The sequence below is a fragment of the Mastigoproctus giganteus genome, chromosome 8, assembly GCF_048544385.1.
Source record: "Mastigoproctus giganteus isolate SK-2022 chromosome 8, ASM4854438v1, whole genome shotgun sequence".
Lineage (NCBI taxonomy): Eukaryota > Metazoa > Arthropoda > Arachnida > Uropygi > Thelyphonidae > Mastigoproctus > Mastigoproctus giganteus.
In genome coordinates this window covers 111,417,755-111,436,586 of record NC_143582.1, presented here as the reverse complement: position 1 = coordinate 111,436,586, position 18,832 = coordinate 111,417,755, and positions in this window count along the sequence as shown.

Genomic DNA, 18,832 nt, shown 5'->3' with positions numbered 1-18,832 from the left:
ATGCTATCGAGGCAGTGTTAGGTGGGTCGGAAAACTGCTAGCTTGGGGGGGGGGGATACAAGAACTAATAGATTAACAGTAGCCACTGGCAGAGGTGAAAGTGGTTCTTGCACTGCTTCTATTGGAATGAGCAGAAGCCTGGAAAACAAGATGCAGGATATGTCAGAGACTGCTGGGAGTCATTGCGATACAAGTAAACACATGGGTTGTGTTAGGGTAGCTAAGAATAGGAATAGGTGCATGTATACTTGTGTGTACACCAATGCTAGGAGTTTGGTAAATAAATTTGATGAATTTGAGGTATTGCTCAAAACATCAAAGGGAGATATTGTTTGGATATCAGAGACGTGGTGTCACACAGATATAAGGAATGCAGAACTGGAATTTGGGGAGTACAACATCTACAGAAAGGAAAGACAGGATAGGAAGGGAGGAGGGGTTATGCTATTAGTTAAAAAAAAACACATAAAATCCAAGGAAGTGAAGCCAGTCGACATCGCTGGACAATGCAGTGTCGAGTCAGTTTAGTGTAACATAAGCATTGGGAGATCAAAATTGAGAGTAGGAGTGTGCTATAGGCCTAATGACTCTTATGAGTATAATAAGAAACTGTACAGGGAAATAGAGTGGGCCAGTAAATCAGAGAATCTTATAATGGGGGATTTTAATTTCCCAGATATTGACTGGAATTTGTGGGTTGGTCACTCACACACTAGCAAGGCTTTTGTGGATTTATTGGATGATTGTTTTCTACATCAGCATGTTAGGGAGGCAACTAGAGGGAATAATACTCTTGATTTGATTATCAGTAGTGATTCTTCATGCATTAAGAATCTGCAGATAAAAGAACCACTAGGTGGCAGTGATCACAGTGTGCTGAAGTAGGATTTTCTCAAAGATGTAACTACCATCAGGGGTAAAGGGAAGAGTTATTGCTTTTGTAAAGGTGACTACGATGGTGTGAGACAGTATTTTAATTCTATACAGTGGGACAAACTGATGATGTTACCAACAGCAAATTCAAAATGGGAAGCATTCAAAGAACTTATCTTTGAAGCTGCTAGGCTTTGCATACCAACTAAGAAATATTGTTCAAGGTTTAGGCCTAAATGGATGTCAGATGAACTAATGAGACATATGGCAGAGAAGAAAAATGCATGGGATACATATAAATGAACACGTGACACAGAAGCCTATGATAGATATAAGCTGATCTGTAACCAAGTTACAAAGGAGGTTACGCAGGCGAAGGCAGATTACAAGAAATCTTTGGCAAGGGATGCAAAGAAAAACAGCAAAGAGTTCTTTACTTATGTAAACTCTAGAAGGAAGGGGATGAATCAGATTGGTCCACTTGATATCGATGGTTCAACTGTTGATGATCCTGCTCAGGTAGCTAACAAACTAAATGAATATTTTGCATCGACATTCACACATGAGGAGTTATTCAGCGAGGGGAATGCCAGAGGTGTATTCAATTCTGGCAGTAAGCTAGATAATCTTGTAATAACTGAGGGGTAAAGTGGAGGAGAAATTGTTAAAGATAAATACAAGAAAGGCACCTAGTGTGGATGGGATCTATCCAGTTATATTAAAGGAGGCAGCAGAGGAAGTAAGCAAACCCTTAGCCATAATTATGAGAGCTTCCTTGCACTCAGAGGAGGTACCCATAGACTGGAGATGTGCAAATGTCACCCTAATTTACAAAGGAGGATCAAAGGCTGACACAAGTAATTATAGACCTGTGAGTTTAACTTCTGTTCCAGGAAAATTAATGGAGGCATTGGTTAACGAAGCACTGCAGGATCATCTAGACAAGACTTCAGTTATAGCTCGGACACAGCATGGTTCTGTTAAAGGGAAGTCTTGCCTGACCAATTTGATTGGATACTATGATGCAGTCACAAAAGAACTGGATGCAGGGAATAACTTTGATATTATATACTTGGATCTTCGAAAGGCTTTTGATACTGTTGCACATGGAAGACTGCTGCAGAAATTGGAGCAGTGTGGCATTGGCGGCAAATTGCTGGTATGGATAAAGGGGTGGTTGAGGGGGAGAAGACTAGTAATCAATGGACACTGCTCATCGTGAACTAATGTTATTAGTGGAGTCCCTCAGGGTTCAGTGTTGAGTCCATTATTGTTTTCTGTATTTATAAATGATATTGATGATGGTATATCAAGCTTAATGTCCAAGTTTGCAGACGATACAAAGGTTGGCAGGGTTGTTAAGGACACTACTGACGCTATGCTGCTGCAACAGGATCTGGAAAGGTTGAGCAGATGGGCTGAGAGGTGGCAAATGAAGTTTAACATTGACAAATGTAAAGTACTACATATGGGAAACAGCAACCCCAGAGCAACGTATCAACTCTGTGGTACTACACTGACAGTGGTAAAGAATGAAAAGGACCTGGGAGTAATTGTGTAGGCAGCAATGAAGTTCTCTGAGCAGTGTAGACGGGCTGCAAGAGTAGCTCATGGTGTCTTGTCAATGATATACAGGAATTTTTCTAGCAGGGGATAAGGATGTGATTATTCCCTTGTATAAGGCAGTGGTCAGGCCACACCTTGAGTACTGCATACAGTGCTGGAGGCCTCATTTCAAGAAAGATGTAGAGCTGCTTTAACGAGTACAGAGAAGGGCAACAAGATCTGAAGAAAGGCTTACGTTTTGCAAATTACAGTGTCTGGAGACTAGGCACCGGAGAGGTGATCTAATAGAGGTGTGGAATGAATGGCTTTGAATGGTTTGAGCGTGCTCAATGCCGTTGGGATTCTTCCTCTTGCTCAGAATAATCACCTGAGAAGGCATAAATTCAGATTGAGGAAAGACAGATGTAGGATAGATGTGCGGCAATTTGCCTTTAGCCAGTGGGTAGTGGTTGGTGGAACAGACTTCCATCCCTTGTTGTGGACGTTGATAGCCTAAATAAATTTAAGGCTCCGCTGGATAGGTATTTCAAATGAACAGAGGAGTGAAATGGAAGTTTTTTTTTTTTTTTTTTTTTTTTTTTTTGGCTTATGCTGCATAAGCTTGCTTTCTTGCATCATATGCCTTTACTAATGCTAACTGATGAGATACTAATATTCCAACTGTAGCACCTGACAAAGCCAACATCACAGAACTACAGCAAAGCCTTTTATTACTAGGGTAACTGAAGAATAGAATCCCACTAGCATGGAAATAAATCAAATGGTAGAAATAATGCTACATACTAAAGATGACATGGACAGTTTTTTTTTTTTTTTTTGTGAAGGTACGCAGCGGTAAGGCGTACCGACACCTTTATTAACAGTGACATGTGACATTTGGATGCAGTGCACTTTGAAATTTGTAATATTCCGTAAATTTTTTTTACATATTTATCTACTATTCAAATAAGCTTAAAATTATTTAACTAAATTTACATTTTTCAATGTCTGTTGTTAAGATCTTTTCAATATAAAACTGTATAACCATTTCTAAAAGTCTAAATTACTCAGTCGGACCTCTGTTTAATTATTTTGAATTCCCCTTGGAAGTTACATTTAAAATAGTTTCCATTGAGTGAGAAAATTTTCATATAGCAAACGGATTAGGAGAGGGTGAACTCGGTACGCCCTGTTAGCATTTCTGCCTTTAGGCAATTAGTGCTGCTGCGCGAATTAAGACAGCTGAAGGGATTATCATTCTACAACTTAGTGGTACGTGGTAAAAACTATCCGACCACCCGTCCCACATATGGAGAAGTCGTGCTAGTCTGCAGTGAGCAGATCAAGGTGTATTCCCAATCAGTTGTGGTCCACCTTCTACTGCAGTGGTTTTAAACCAAGCCGGAGTACTATAAACTTTTTTTTCAGTTACCATAAAGCTCTCTATTTGAGATACTACACTAACAACCATTCGTGTCATCCTGAGTGCCAGGCCTCAGCAGTTGACTGATTTATTTACTTATTTGATTCACATTTTACTTATTTTTTATATATACTTGAATAATTAATTTATAATTAATAAACTGTGTTAATATACTAAATTTGTTGTTCTTATTCCAAAAACATTACTACAAAAGTAACAATATCAGGGAAAACAAATTTTTAGAGTACTTTTCACATCCTTTTAATTTTCAATTTTTCCTGATAGCAAAGAATGAGTACCGGCACCTATTTTTTTACAAAAGAAGCACTGGACATGGAATTGGATTTCCCTGCTTCCCAAAAAAAAGATATGACAAAGTAAGACCAATAAAAGTCTATCTTCTCAAAGGAGCAGTCAGTTCAAGTATCAACATTTAAAATTATGTAATGCAAAATGTACAATGGATGGTTTGTGCAGTAATGTTGATGAGCTAACAGACCTGTTGAGACAATATGACCCTGTTAGTGTATGCTTACAGGAAACTTACCTTAGCTCTAGAGTATCTCCTACGATAAGGAAGTATACTGTATATAGACTTAAGAGAAACACTATCACCTACTCCTGGGGGAGATACAATTCTTGTTAAATCATTTATACCCTCCAGAAATGTTAGAAATGGTGGTGTTATGCATCATCATCAGAATCACTTTAACACTGATCTAAATTTAACCTCCCCCCCCCCCCAATTTTTCGTTCACTTGTACGGAACTTAATAATATAACAGCTGAACTTCCACTTTGTATTTTAGATCTGAACAGCCACAACCCAGCATGCAGATCTCACCGTGATGCTAGAGGCAGAAAATTTGAATCTTTACTTGATGACTACCAACCCCCCCTTTGTTAAACACAGGAGCTCACACTTATATCCATCTGCTGACTAGTTCTTTTTCTGCTCTAGTTCTATCAATATGTTCACCTACCATCTATCCTAGTAGAGAATGGTCAGTGCTTAGTAAGCCACATGACAGCAATCACTTCTGCATTATCTGTAAAATAAACTCAAAATACACGTGCTCATTTCTCAAGCCACACCCTTTATGGAAGTCGCACCACCTGGAACTTCCATAAAGTAGACTGGGACAATTTACAAAGAATAACCAGTTTGATGAGCAGCTGAACCTCTCTTCCACTATAGAAGATGCAACTGCACGTAACACTAACTAAATATTGGCTGCTGCCACTGTGTCAATTCCAAAAACATAGTACATTAATGTTTTTGCAATCACTGGTGGAATAGGGACTGCCTTTTCCATAAATTCCCTACTGCTCAAGAAAGTCAAAGCTGAAGCGTGATGAGTCTGACAGAAAGCCAAATGGGAATCTTGGATAAATTTTGCCAATGCAATTAACAAAGACACAGATTCAAGGTTAATTTGGAAAAGAATTCAGGCTCTTAATAGCAAATATCAAATTCCCCCCACCGATCCTCTGCTGGAAGGGTAATGATTTGTCCACTTGTGCTGAGATAGCAGCACTTACTGAAGCTTTCTCTGTACTATCTACTACTTCATATGACACATTTTCAAGGTATAAAATCTTGTTCTGAGCAAGTCAAGATCACTTCGATAGGATACTACAACCTGTTTCTAAATCAACCATTTACTGCAGTAGCACTTAAACTCTTCTAGCAAAACTGCAAGCCTAGATGGCATTGCTACATCATGCTGCAACATCTGAATGAGAAAGCTTTAACCTCCCTATTGATCTTTTACAACCGGAACTTCAGAGAAAAGCACGTATCTATTATCCCGGTGTCATTCAATTGTTAACTTCCCCAAAACCAAGAAAAATCCCCCCCCCCCACTGTTATCAAATTGCTACAGGTCAGGCGCCTCCGTAGCCAGGTGGGAAGGAGCAGCAGTGCGTAGCACACGCTTCTTGATTAAACTGGGGTTCAAGCCCATCACCACCAAATACGGAGGATGCAGAAAGGTCAGGGAATGACCACTGCATATTCCTGGAGCAATATGACCTTAGTTGCTAATGCTCCTAAAAAAAAACCAAATAACAGCTACAGGTCAATCTCACCAGCTTCTTGGGAAAAATACTAGGAAAGGACTATACCTCATAGACTTGCATGGTTTCTAGGAAAAAAAACATCTTGATTAACCATCAATACGGCTTTCGAAATAACTGATCCACTTTAGACATGCATATCAAAGACGCGGGTAATATCCGCAGTGCATTGGTCAAGAGACAACATTTAGTAATGGTATTGCTAGACATTGAAAAAGCCTTTGATACTACATGGAGGTATGGAATTCTTAAAAACCTACATTATTTTGGTCTATCTTAGCTGGTTGGTGCAAGCATTACTTGCACCAACCGATACAAAACTTTCTTAAACTTGTCTTTTCAGGTTTGTTACCACACATCATTATCCTGCATATGTGTTAAGACGGTGTACCACAAGGATCTATTTTAAGTGCAGCATTTGCAGTCAGAATAAACTATATGAATCGGGATATTCGAAGCATACCTGTATGCAGATGAACTGACTATACCCTGTCACTCTTAGCATAGAGAGACAGCTTCAATTGGTGATAAATAAGCTTGGACCTTGCAAAATGAGGCATATACCATACTCAATATCTAAACAAAAATCTACAGCAATTCATTTCTGTAAGTGACGTGCACTACATCCTGACCCAGAACATCGAATTATGAATACTTATACCAGTGACTAATACCATCACTCTTCAGGATAACAAACTTAACTTTAAAGCTCACATAGCAAAACTCTGAACTCGCTGCCTAATAAAACTAAATATTCTTCAGTATCATGGAGGGCAGACAGACTTAATTTTACATCTCTGTAAAACATTAATTAGGTGAACTGGATTACAGATCTGTGGTATATGCCTCAGCAAGGAAAAGTGATTTGCAACAACTAAAGACCATTCAGCACAGTGCTCAGACAGCTGTTGGAACTTTTAAAACCTTCCCAGTGCAGTTTTGTACATTGAAGCTAATGATCCCCCATTGTCACTTAGAAGGCAAACCCTTATGTCTATATGCTGCAAAGATACAAAGCTTCTGCAATATACACTGATGGTTCAAAATCTCTTAACCATATTGGTGAAGCAGCTGTTTTTCCTTCCTCTACAGACAGTATTTCACTACCCCTGGAATGTGCCATACTGACAGCTGAGCTTTATGCACCCCAGCTATCCTTGTCAGAAATCTGCAGTCTTTCCTTATGTCAACCATAATTTATACAGACTTCCTAAGTGCATTCTCGGCTATAAGAAATGAAATCTCTTTCCGCCCAGTGTCAAAAGTCAAGAACAGGGTAAAGAAATAACACTGCTGGATATCACAGCATTCTGGAATTCCGGGAAATGAAACTGCAAAACAAACCACCTCTTACTGCAATCTCTTGCTCTAGTTCCCTATATATGAAGAGAACAGACTTGTAACAAAGTTCATCAAATTGAAACAACCAGAAAAATGGATTTATAGCTCTGCCGAAACAGATGAGAGGAAGTTATATTGTGCCATTTACGAATTGGAAACACCTCTCATATCTCCATTTTCTTACAGGTGAAAGTTCCCCCTCAGTGTGCTTCATGTAAGACCCTGCTCACTGTGAAACATTTCTTGCATATTTCAGAACCTTTCAAATCTACAGGACATTCCAACTCTAAGGAAAACAGCAAATCTTGCAGAGCTTTTTATCTTCCTCACTCAATCTTTTTCACTGCATCCAATTAACACCAATGAGCAGCTAATCATTGTATAAGCAAGTGAATCATCAAAAGATATTTAGACCTTAGCTGCCCTTGTGTAGTTAAACTCCTCCAATCAACAACCAACCACATTTCCCCTCCTCTTTTTTTCTTTGATAATCAGTAATGATAAACAAGTTTATACTATGAATTTTAATTCTCAAATTTTACATTTTTATCTAATTATTAAACATTTAAATATTAATCATAAATAAAATCAACAGAATTATAAGAATATGTATCCAAAAGTTAAATTTAAATGAAATAAATTATATAGAGCATTTTTTATTCAAACAAGTGGTTTTACAAGCTTTCATTGATGCAAATGTTGAAATAATATCATGCATATTAATTCCATATAAAATGATTTTCGATAGAAATTAATGCAAAATTAGTTAATCGGGTCAAAATTTAATTTATGATGCTTATCCATGGATTAACTCCAGAGACTCGCATCTGTTGAGTATGGGCTTGGTACACCCACGGTCCTGAGCTGGATCTCATCATTCTCTTTCTTGATGATTCCCATCTACTTCTCTCTCTCTCTCCACGATCGCTGTGTTCTGAATCTGAGGAACTGGTTGCTTTCATGTTCGGAGATTCGATCTTGGAGCCTCCTGTCAGATTCCCCAACATGATAAGAGCAATCTGTTCCGCAGATTCAGAACATTCAGCAATCGTGGAGCACTTCTGGTCTTTCCAGCACAACCTCGATCCAGGCTGCGACTTTCAAATTATCAGCCAATCCTGACACTACCATCACCCCATCTGGTTGGAATCACTACATATTTCCTGTTGTCGAGGTGCATTTAACTGAAATGAAGGAGGATTCATACACCCCATCATGGAAGCAGTTATCCTCCAGAATGATAAGCGTTGTCACACGCTTCATACTCAAGCACTAGGTTTACAACCACAAGCCTCCATTTCCAACTGATTGTTAAGGTGGAAACACTTCACGGGACTCTTGTCATGTCACTGTTCAGTGTAAACTGTCAAATCGTACGTGGAAGAAGCATCACTATGACGTAGGGCGACCAGATTAAACATTTGATCTCGGGGTACCCATGCTTATGTTTGCGGTCTTCATTCCTCGTTTTGGGTTACTATATCTTGCATTGTATCTTTAAAAAAACGAACGATTTTAATAACAAATATGTTATTTCTATATTTTGTTGATTTTTACAAGTTCATGGAATGCAAAATTAGTTATATTTTAATAAAAGTAACTCAATTATACCCTGTGCTTTAATCAGGAAAATTTTATTGCAAAAGTTATTATTAGCTATATAGTGCAAGTAAGCCTGAGGCTTATGCCAGCCAAAAAAAAATTCCTGACTTACCCTAAGAGGAAGAGAGAGAGAGAGAGAGAGAGACAAATATAGAAGGGAATCACCAAGAAAGAGAATGATGATATCCAGGTCAGGACCCTGGGTGTTTGCCAAGTCCATTCTCACCAGATGTGAGCCCCTGGGAGTTATAAACACTAAAGGAAATTTTTATAAAAATTAACATCAAATATTTTACATAATTGTTTACAATACATATTTAATAAACTTGATCTTTTTTATTAAAAAGAAAATATTTACCTTGCAATACTTTTCATTTGAGCTTATTTTCTTTAACAGTTTTTCATTTTTTTAGTGCGTAAAATTCTGTGCATGTCATATTGTGATTGGTTTTCACCAACAGTTCTCCTTCAACATTCTTTAGGTCTAATTTATTTCTATCCTTTTTCCATGCATTAAACATTGAGCTAAATACTCGTTCACTTATTCCATTTGAGTGAGTCAAAGCAAAAACGAAAATATTTTTTTCTGTACTTGGTATGCATTTAAAAATTTTATCCAAATATCTGTGGTATTTTTGAGGTCCTTTGTCTCAATATTTTTATGGAATGATTTCAACAGTACATACAGCAAATCGATATTGATATTTGGAATTTTAAATTAAAAAAAGAAGTTTGTTGCCTTGAGCCTTAAAACAATACAATGCAATAAAAAAGAAGTCAAGTAGAATGTAAAAGGTTACAAAGTAAGCAAAATATTTTATAATCTTCTTTGTAAATAGGATAGAATGTCATGTTTTGGTCTTTAAGGGTGCATTCAACAACAACTTTATCGACAATTAATTATATCTTCCTAAATAATCATCCAAACACGGTGTTTTATGATTTCTGCTTTTTTCAAATTTTTAAAAAGGGGTATCTTGTAAATTTATTATAATTCCAAAAAGGGAATTATAATATACGCCAAAATTAGGTACGTCTGGCAACCCTACTTTAACATATGTGTTTTGCTTCAGCTTTCATCTTTGATGAACGCTGACGCGAAATGAAATACCACAGATCATACTCTTCAGATTATGAATAAGATTTAGAAAATGCATGTTCTTTTCTTATAGCCGAAAAAACCAAAGTATGCAACGGATATAAACCGTCTGGAACTAAACTGGAAGAGAGGACAGAAAAGGACGAATTCCATCATTTACTGCAGGACTTAGAAAAACAGGTCACTGTTGAAAAAAAGGCGTGAATTAGGGTTGAATTTGAAAGTGTCTGCAATTCTACCCAGACACGATACTACTATCGTGTCTGGGTAGAATTGCAGACACTTTCAAATTCAACCCTAGGGAGTATATGACGAGAGCCCTGTTGATCAATTCGGCCCTGGAAGGATTGTGCAAGGCTCAAGGGTTAGAATTTTTTTCAGCCTGGTCTGTACTTGTTAACAGAAGAGACTGCTTTTACAGGGATGGGATACACTTAAATAGAAAGGGTGCAAGAATGTTTGCTGATGCTATCGAGGCAGTGTTAGGTGGGTCGGAAAACTGCTAGATTGGGGGATACAAGGACTAATAGATTAACAGTAGCCACTGGCAGAGGTGAAAGTGATTCTTGCACTGCTTCTATTGCAATGAGCCGCAGCCTGGAAAATAAGATGCAGGATATTTCAGAGACTGCTGGGAATCATTGGCGTACAAATAAACACAGGTTGTGATAGGGTAGCTAAGAAAAAGAACAGGTTCATGTATACTTGCGTGTACACCAATGCTAGGAGTTTGGTAAATAAATTTGATCAGTTTGAGGTATTGCTCAAAGGTGGATATTGTTGGGATTTCAGAGAGGTGGTGTCACACAGATATAAGGAATGCAGAACTGGAATTTGGGGAGTACAATGTCTACAGAAAGGATAGACAGGGTAGGAAGGGAGGAGGGGTTATGCTATTAGTTAAGAAATACATAAAGTCCAAGGAAGTGAAGCCAGTCGACATTGCTGGACAGTGCAGTGTCGAGTCAGTTTGGTGTAACAAGCATTGGGAGAACAAAATTGAGAGTAGGAGTGTGCTATAGGTCTAATGATTCCGATGAGTATAATAAGAAACTGTACGGGGAAATAGGGTGGGCCAGCAAATCAGAGAGTCTTATAATGGGGGATTTTAATTTCCCAGATATTGACTGGAATTTGGGGGCTGGTCAATCACACACTAGGAAGGCTTTTGTGGATTTATTGGATGATTGTTTTCCACATCAGCATGTTAGGGAGGCAACTAGAGGCAGAAATACTCTTGATTTGATTACAGTAGTGATTTTTCATGCATTAAGAAACTGCAGGTAAATGAACCACTAGATGACAGTGATCACAGTGTACTGGAGTGGGATTAACTCAAAGAGGTAACTACCATTAGGGGTACAGGGAAGGATTATTGCTTTCGTAAAGGCAACTATGATGGACTGAGACAGTATTTAAATTCTATATAGTGGGACCAACTGATGATGTTACCAACAGCAAATTCAAAATGGAAAGCATTCAAAGAACTTATCTTGGAAGCTACTAGGCTTTACATACCAAGTAAGAAATAGTGTTCAAGGTTTAGACCTAAGTGGAAGTCAGATGAACTAATGAGACATATGGCAGAGAAGAAAAATGCATGGGATACATACAAATTAACACGTCACACAGAAGCCTATGATAGATACAAGTTGATCTATAACCAAGTTACAAAGGAGGTTAGGCAGGCGAAGGCAGATTACGAGAAATCATTGGCAAGGGATGCAAAGAAAAACAGCAAAGAGTTCTTTACTTATGTAAACTAGAAGGCAGGGGATGAATCAGATTGGTCCACTTGATATCGATAGGTCAGCTGTTCATGATCCTGCCCAGGTAGCTAAAAAACTGAATGAATATTTTGCATCGACATTCACACATGAGGAGTTATTCAGCGAGGGGAATGCCAGAGGCGTATTCAATTCTGGCAGCAAGCTAGAGAATCTTGTAATAACTGAGAGCAAAGTGGAGGAGAAATTGTTGAAGATAAATACAAGAAAGGCACCTGGGGTGGATGGGATCTATCCAGTTATATTAAAGGAGGCAGCAAAGGAAGTAAGCAAACCCTTAGCCATAATTATGAGAGCTTCCTTGGACTTGGGAGGTACCCATATAGACGGGAAATGTGCAAATGTGACCCCAATTCACAAAGGAGGATCAAAGGGCGACACAAGTAATTATAGACCTGTTAGTTTAACTTCTGTTCCTGGAAAATTAATGGAGGCACTGGTTAAAGAAGCACTGCAGGATAATCTAGACATGACTTCAGTTATAGCTCAGACACAGCATGGTTTTGTTAAGGGGAAGTCTAGCCTGACCAATTTGATTGGATACTATGATGCAGTCACAAAGGAACTGGATGCAGGGAATAACTGATGTTATAAACTTGGATCTTAGAAAGGCGCTTGATACTGTTGCACATGGAAGACTGCTGCACAAATTGGAGCAGTGTGGCATTGGAGGCAAGTTGCTGCTATGGATAAAGGGGTGGTTGAGGGGGAGAAGACAGGGAGTAGTAATCAATGGACACTGCTCATCGTGGACTAACGTTATTAGTGGAATCCTTCAGCGTTCAGTATTCGGTCCATTATTGTTTTCTGTATTTATAAATGATATTGATGATGGTATATCAAGCTTAATGTCCAAGTTTGCAGACGATACGAAGGTTGGCAGGGTTGTCAAGGACACTACTGACACTACGCTACTGCAACAGGATCTGGAAAGGTTGAGCAGATGAGCTGAGAGGTGGCAAATGAAGTTTAACATTGACAAATGTAAAGTACTACATATGGGAAAGAGCAACGTATCAACTCTGTGGTACTACACTGACAGTGGTAGAGAATAAGAGGGACCTGGGTGTGGTTGTGCAGGCAGATATGAAGTTTTCTGAGCAGTGCAGACGGGCTGCAAGAGTAGCTCATGGTGTATTTTCGATGATATATAGGAATTTTTCTAGCAGGGATAAGGAGATGATTATTCCATTGTATAAGGCAATGGTCAGACCACGCCTAGAGTACTGTATACAGGTTTGGAGGCCTCATTTCAAGAAGGATGTAGAGATGCTGGAACGAGTACAGAGAAGGGCAACGAGATTAATGAATGGAACAAAGGGGTGCTCTTACGAAGAAAGGCTTAAGTTTTGCAAATTACAGTGTCTGGAGACTAGGCACCGGCAAGGTGATCTGATAGAGGTGTATAAAGCCTTGAATGGTTTGAGCATGCTCAATGCTGATGGGATTCTTCCTCTTGCTCAATATAATCACCTGAGATGGCATAAATTCAAATTGAGAAAAGACAGACGTAAGGAAATTTGCCTTTAGCCAGCGGGTGGTTGGTTGGTGGAATAGACTTCCAACCCTTGCCGTGGAAGTTGATAGCCTAAATAAGTTTAAGGCTCAGCTGGACAGGTATTTCGAACGAACAGAGAGGTGAAGTGGAAATGGTTATTTTTTATTTATTTGTTTTTTTTTTTTTTTTTTTTGGCTGATGCTGCATAAGCTTGCTTTCTTGAATCAAATGCCTCTATTAATGCTAAATGCTAATGCTAATCGTTTTCAGATGTACTTACAGATGAATAAAGAATTTCCTTTACAATCTAATTAAGGATGACATTCGAGTGCAATATGCAATTTTCGAAATTCAGTTAGGAAATGCTGTAAGGTTTTTAAATTAAATTTAATAACGACAAAAAACTACTTTTCAAAACTTAAAAATTGAACATGTAAGAAATTGTTATTAGTTGTACAAATTGAAATGATCGACTTGTTCATTCTCTAAATTTGATAATTTTAATACTGCTGCTCTAGTTTCTTCCTTTGGTCATTTTTATTTTCCCTATGACTGGATATTTGCGGTGACTATACCGAGTGGCTGGTCGAAGTGGAGAATGGCATGGGAAAATGCCCTTGGTGTTATTTGTTTTCGGATATTCTTACTTGTGCCCTCAAAACAGATTATTAACTTGAAATTTATTTTTCTATTAGCATTTCCTCCAATTACTTCTTGTCACGCAGTGATACCTAATGAAATTTCTCAGCTGAAAACTTTCTTTTTTTTATGTAAACTCCAAACACAAGAGGTATTAGAACCTATAATACTTAGTATCGTACTTGGGTTGGAAGTTGAGAAGACAAAAGATATTTGTTGACATTGGACTTGAACTTCTGTAGTCTGTATGAATAAACGAGGAAGAAGAAAAGTTGGTTCTGTGAGTTTGAAGTTGGACAGTAAATGGATGTTGGCTGGTGGCTGCACTTGTTCTGACTGTTTTGAAAAATAGAGCGGGAATTATAGAAGCCAATTCAGAAGAACAGTGCCCATGGAAATATCTGTAGAAGAGGCATGCAGCAGAAACAGTACATCTATGAAGCAGCGAGTGGAGAGACTCTTTTAGAGATGAATCATTAATTAACCTAACTGCCCTCTTCTGAATGGAATAAAGAAGCCTGGGAGAGGTTTTGGGGGCACACCCCAGATGTGGGAACAATATTCCATGTTAGGATGGATTTGCGATTTATAAAGAGTGAGCAGCTGTTTGGAAGAAAAGTAACGCCGAGAGCGAAAGAGAAAACCAAGTTTTTTAGATCCAGAGGAAGCAACATTTGTAATATGCTTGCCAAGAAAGATTAAAAGTCAGGGTAATCCCCAAAAGAGATATATCATTTTGCTTAGAAATCGGAGTGTCACTAAAGGTAAGCATAGGAGCAGAAGAATCCTTTTTTCGAGATATAAGAGAAGACTGAGTTTAGAAGGGTTGAAATCGACTAAGTTCTCTTTGCCCCCATGGGAGAGTTACCTGAAGATTGGCATTTAAGGAATTGGTTGCAGATTTTCAACCCTTCTGATTGAGCAGGGCAAGGTTTCTCAAAATGGAAAGTGGAATGCAATGTGCTGTCATCGGCTAAACTATGGATAGGATATCTAGTCAATGGAAGAAGGTCATTAATATACAAGAGGAAACGAGTGGGGGGAAAAAGTGAAACTTGGGGGACACCGGCATTAGTGGAGAAGTTAAAGACAGAGAGCCATCGATGAGCGATTGGAGAGAAAAGTGGATAACTAATTACAAAAAACAGTTGGCAAACCTGAAGATGGAAGCTTGTTTAGAAGACCTTTATGCCAAACATGATCGAAAGCCTTTGAGATGTCGAAAGAGCAACTACTTGTGTTTCACCGAACTTTTCCATTGCATTAGTCCATAAAAGGGCAACATAAGCCAGAATATCACAAGTGGATCGCCACTGACGGGAATCCATCTTGGAGATCATTGATCACGGAAGGTTTCTAGGTAGTTTAAGAGTTGGCAGTTAATTGATTTTTGCATTACTTTAGAAAAAGTAAAAGTAATTGCAATGGGACAATAATTGGATGAGAGGGATTTATCACCCTTTTTAGGAACTGGCTGGATATGAGCAAATTTCCAAGCAGAAGGAAAAACACCTTTGTAATAAGAAAGTGAAAAAGGGTGGCAAAGAATAGGAGTAAGTTCAGGAACAAAGGTTTTGAGAACAAGTGGAGAAATACCCTCAGGAACTGGAGCTTTCTTAGTATCAAGATTCATCAAAATCCTGACATCCTTTTGACGGAAGACCACAGGAGGCATTGAATGGAGCATGTAGGGAATGGTGGGAGGTGTTTTACCAAGATCATTAATACATGTGTTGGAGGAATAATAGGATGCTACAGGTCAGCTTTATCCTTGGCTGAAGTGACAACAGAACCATCGGGTTTGGACATGTGGGAACAGAGATGGGCAAACGTTGCGGCCAATAGCTTTGCCAAGAAACCAGAATGTTCGGCTACCATTACGGCAAGAAGCAAGTTTTCTACTCAGCCTGTTCAAACTCTAGTTTACACTGATTAATAACAGCTTTAAAATTGTTGCGAGCTTTGGTGTAGGCAGAAAATGAAACTGATGAATTAGAAACAAGCCAATTACGATATGCAACTTTCTTCTCTTGAACAGCCTTAGCATATTTATTGAAAAACCAAAATTTAGATAAAGGACGAGATTTTAAAGTGAAGTGTGGAATAAAGGATTTCATTCCTACAAGAATAATTTCACTGACACGATCTGAGCAATGTTGACATCAGAAGTTTTGAAACAGTAATCTGACCAAGGAAAAGAAAAGAAATCTCGCAGGTCATCCCATTTTGCATTCTTGAAATGCCAAACAACACGAGGTTGGGAAAGCCATGACATAAAGGCTCCATTAGAGAAGAGACAATCAACAAGTTTTGATCTGAAGTGCTTAAAGGACCTCTCACACTGACCGTGTACTTAGAAGGGTTGTTTGTGAGAAACAGATCAGGCGTGTTGGCTGTATGATTAGGATTGTACGGTATTCTTGTAGGTAAATGAACAATCTGTGCAAAGTCATTAGTAATTGAAAAAGCCTCAGCATCTCGACAAACTGGGTCGGTGTGAGTAGAAAACGGAAGCCAGCTGGAGTTGTGAACATAAAAATCACCAAGGAAAATTACATCACTGTTAGGAAAGCTGGACTGGAGAAAGTCAAGTTGCAAAGAGAGGACGTCGAGCTTCAAGTGATTAGTGGAGTTGGGAGAACGGTAGAGATAACAGAAGAATTTGACACAATGAGGTAGACAGATTTTAAGCCAGAGAAGATCGAAGAGAGAAGATGTCAAATTGCCAAGTCTCTGACAGGAATATAAGAATGGACATATGCACAAGTACCATCTTTGAGGCAAATGAAATCGTACAACGAATAATTTGGGCATCTGAGATGAGCAGTAGTTGATTAAACCAATAACTGATATTCTGTCATAAAAAGTACTTGGGGTTCGGCAGGCTGACAGTGGAAATGGACATCATTGAGATTAGAATTGAGACCACATATATTTAAAATGAATTAGGAAGTGTTTGGGAGGTTTAGATCTTTTCGCAGATAAGCTTGCTCTATTAGTTCGACAATTCATGGTATACATATTCAATAGTAAGAAAAAGTGAGTTTGACATGCTGTATGAAGTAATGAAATTTTTGGATATGGCGTACACATGGTAAGAATATACCCAGATCCTTGACATAACGTGGCCTCGAAAATGCTCCCCGCATACACACTGTTCGGACTCCCTCCAGTCACTATCTGGCAAAGTAGAGGTAGCAAGATTATACACTAGCTGATCCGGAAGCCTCCTAAAGAGTTACCAATAGGTTCGGTCCTGTGTACTAACCAGCGGCCAGCCTGCGAATACCGTTTTAGAGCTGTACCCTCGAAATGTAAGGAATATTGGATCTCGCCACAATGTTCATCCTAACTTCAAATCAATCATATTTGGCATGATGGAAGAGGTGGGGAAGGTTTGACTGGAACTTGGCTGTAGAGACTAAACATGGGTTCCACTACTTCACGCCTCCAATAAGCAAAGTGGTGGTATCGCACCGGTTGTTGAGAGTCATTTACCCCTAGTGCCCGTTAACAGAGAGGTGGCATTCCTCCATGTGGTGTGGGCGCCACCCCTCGACCCCTGCTTATGTTGGTTTACGCCTGGGTGGTCACCCACCATGTACTTGTATGGGGGTTATACCCAGGATATCTAACAGTCCCACCATCGTGAAGGTGCAAGCAGAGGATTTGGCTGTCACAGACAGGACTTCGCCGAAATTGGGTCCACTTGACCCGAATATCAGTTCCATCAGCGTTTTAGACTCCCAGGTAGCAAGTACAGCTTGTCTGGCATATCTGAATGTCTGTGACACCCTCAAGGACCAAACGTGATTCGGTCTTCAAGCCCAACGTTTTACCTTGCGAATGCAGCCAATGACAACGGTGTCTGCGAGCAATAAACTAAATGGGAAATACAGCCCTGTAAAAATTCAGAAACGGGTATCCCCTTTCAAAATGGTGGCAAAGAGAGATAGGGGGAAAGCAGTGATTGACGGGTTGACTCTGGCCATTCACTGCGTTACCCCTTCTCTTTTTGCCCGGCAAATGTCAAGTGACACGTAGATGGCATGTGGTAGAGCAACAAATATGGCTACTAAGAACAAAGGATAAATACAATAATTTCAAGAGGAGTGGGATCACCTCATAAATTGAATTATATTTTCTAAACGACCCAACATTTTTTTCAAACTGATATTTTGCAGGAACAAATAACCCAACACAACAGACATCTGCACTCAACCAAGGGAAACCAAAAAGTAAATCACAAGCAATCGAATATGCAAATAGGGGGATGTTTTTTTTTTTCTGGGCCCTGCCCCCGGACCGCCGTTACACATATTATTCAGCCTTTTCCAAAACCAAACAACTATTTTTGTTTTTAATTATGCATCCAAATAATCGACTAATCAAATAATAATGGCACTGTTGGTCGGACAACTTGAGTAGTCGAGACCTGCTAATTCAAATTGGTCTCGACGACTAAAGTTGTCTGACCAAGTATCTATTAAAGTTTCGAGACCAGGACCTCCACATATTTTTTTTACTCTGTCGTAACATCACATGACATTTCAAACAGCCAGCGAAGTTCATAACCTTAATAAATGTAATGTGGATAACATCTGGCCAACAGTGCATTGTCACCCATGCCAGATGTTTCCATATGTTAAGAAGATCACGTGACACTGGGCGGAGTCAGCACCCGTCAATCAGCCGTATCGCTAGCAGTCTGGAAGGAGTTCCCGATACTGAATCTTGCCCTATATGGTAATAGCTCCTCCGCATTTGATGTTAGACATGTTTACGTGTAAAGTCCCGTGAAGTGATAGGAGTGTGTTTCTGCCCTTACCTACACCCGTGTCACATGTTATCTTGTGAATACAAGATAACATGTGATCAAGATATCTTGTGAATACAAGATAACACGGGATTGAGATTAACAACTTTGCTTTTGAAATTTTATCAGTC